The sequence below is a fragment of the Copidosoma floridanum genome, unplaced genomic scaffold (genome assembly GCF_036245765.1).
Source record: "Copidosoma floridanum isolate Cflo_tuat_1 unplaced genomic scaffold, Cflo_Japanese_pri ptg000007l, whole genome shotgun sequence".
In the NCBI taxonomy this organism is placed as follows: domain Eukaryota; kingdom Metazoa; phylum Arthropoda; class Insecta; order Hymenoptera; family Encyrtidae; genus Copidosoma; species Copidosoma floridanum.
In genome coordinates this window covers 8282183-8284617 of record NW_028321884.1, presented here as the reverse complement: position 1 = coordinate 8284617, position 2435 = coordinate 8282183, and the positions used below count along the sequence as shown (strand labels likewise).

The 2435-nt window shown below is 44.1% G+C and overlaps 1 non-coding gene across 1 annotated transcript; it reads left to right on the top strand.

The window, feature by feature from the left end:
• The first annotated feature begins 1812 nt into the window (after positions 1 to 1812).
• TRNAM-CAU (transfer RNA methionine (anticodon CAU)) lies at positions 1813 to 1884 on the top strand. The gene has a single exon. It is a non-coding gene; the product is annotated as a tRNA-Met (tRNA).
• The last annotated feature ends 551 nt before the right edge of the window (positions 1885 to 2435 follow it).

The following is a 2435-nucleotide window of genomic DNA, read 5'->3' as shown; positions in this document are numbered from 1 at the left end:
CTCTTCTTTCTTCTTCTTCTCCTCCATGTATACTTTTCGAGCCTAGGAAGCACACGACTGTATACTTGAACGTTTAAACAGGACACCCTTTGGGAGAAGTCATTTATGTATGTTAAACGGGTCCTTACAGGTATAGCCTTGATGAGTATTTTTTTTCCTCCAATCGCTTGATTGGGGTCCAATTCACATTGTTTGGATTTACGATCGACTCGAACCAGGTCTTGTGCTGCGTGTAGCACAGAGTGACGTAAGGAAGTAAACGTGAAAATTCACGATAATTCTAATAGGTACTAATGAATATAGCCGTACACGTACAACCTCCGGCTTAATACCCCGAAATTGTGGCGCATGAGCCGAGTGACGCTTTGCGACACCCCAAAATGACCTATTAATTTTTCCAAACGAGCGCGGACGTACGACGCTCGCATTAAAATGCCCCGTACATTATACGTATATTCCACGCATATGAGGAGCAGGGAGGGCATTTCACTCTCATCTCCTCGTCTGCATATGAAAGTTAAAGACCCGAACTGCGAGTGAAAACCGTCAACGTACGAAGCAATTAATTTTGCGTGTGTGTTGTGCCCGTGTATACGTCCGAGTCCCTGAAAAATCCAAAGGTGTACATGGTAAGACGTGCACTGCTCAAAATCGATCGTACGGAATTTGGTTTTTATTTTCCAACTTATGCCATCGAGCCTAAGCTCTTCGTCTCTTGTGACACAATTGTACTAACAATTGTTTGTTTTTTTTCCCGGTCGATTATTGTAATTTTATTTCGTGCCAACAGTTACCCGTACACGCCAAAAAGTAAAGACCCAATTTTCTATTCCAGAACTAAAATAAAAGTCCAAAAATTAAAATGAGTAAATCACGGGACACTTACGAATCTTTGTTTCGCGCTTTTTTGGGGAGTCAAAAGTGTACGCGGCCAAAATCCGGCTTCCCTGTAAATTAGGCGCTGGGCGAGCGCAGTGGGTGACTGGTAGCGTAGGTGACGACGAGGTGGCGAGCGCGCATTAGGCATATATTTTTGCCTCGGCGAGAGAGAGACACAAGTTTTTATACATATACACATCAGCGAGGCGACTAAATTCCCGGCGACGGCTGACTAACCATTCTATATATATTATACATTTGGACTCTCGCGCCCCGCGTGCCACATCTTCCTCTCTATAACGCGTGAGTAATCCCTGCGGGTGTTTTATGCGCACACACCTATGTATATATATATGAGGTGACTCGCGCGTAAAAGGCTAATGGACTGGACACTCGAAATTTTGCGGAAGGTATGCCGCTAATGCGGCTCCCATGCACCGCCGTACCTCTCGAATTAAGAGGGAGAAAGAAGCGCGCGCGTATAGGGAGGGCTATTTTGGATATCGGATCGGTGGTGGTGGTGGTGGCGGCGGTTATTCGGGCGACTATGCGACGTTCGGTCAGCCCTTGAAAATAGATTCGCGAATTCGTGACTTATTTTGAGCGCGTCGCAATCGCAAACGCGCCTTTTGCAATGGAATTTCTTGATTCCCCCCCCCCCCCAAGATTATCTAATCGGTGCAATTAGTATACGAAATGGAAAAAATGGCCAATGAGCGAAAGAAATATCGATTTTGTATATTTTGCGATTATTGTCATTTACGATGTGTTATTAATTGATAGACAATCATCAGTGCACAGGTATATACATGTATAAGAAGTATAGGGAGTTTTCGTTTTCGCTCAGGCTGCAGCGCGCGATCGAAACATTTGCGCCGGCGCAGTGGCAAGCGCAAAGCATACGACCGGTTTGCGAGGTGGCGTGGTCATGAGAGCAGAGTGGCGCAGTGGAAGCGTGCTGGGCCCATAACCCAGAGGTCCGTGGATCGAAACCACGCTCTGCTAGAATATATTTTTTTTTTTTTTTACCCAATTTTTCATAAAAAAAATAAAACAACAAAGGTAATAATTATCGTTCTTTTCATATTTTTTATTTCTATTCACTGCGCGCCGAACAAAGCCTTGCGATATTTTTACCGATCATTTCTCATTTGCGTGATAAATGCTGATTTTGACCGGCATCACAAAAAAAAATCGGAATACTGATCGATCGGTCGTTTCTCTTCTCTTTGTAACAAACGTATAAAAAAGACGCGACCGTGATGCTCACGTTAAAGCGCATCGAAAATAAAATTGGGTCACAGAGAGAGAAGGTCTTAACGACAAAAGAAGCCGGGAGGTGAGAAAAAGAGAGAGAGTGTACGAGGATGAAAATCATTTCACGCCGAATTTCAATTTCTTCTCCGATGCTTATTCGCTGATCTCCGGTCACAGTGGAAGGAATTGCGCCTACAATACCACGTGCAGAGGGGGTCAGGACACGCGATCGGAGACCTTACGAAAAAGGAGTTGCCTTGTGTTAATTAAATTTCAACTTTGTTTCAATCTTTTTTTTT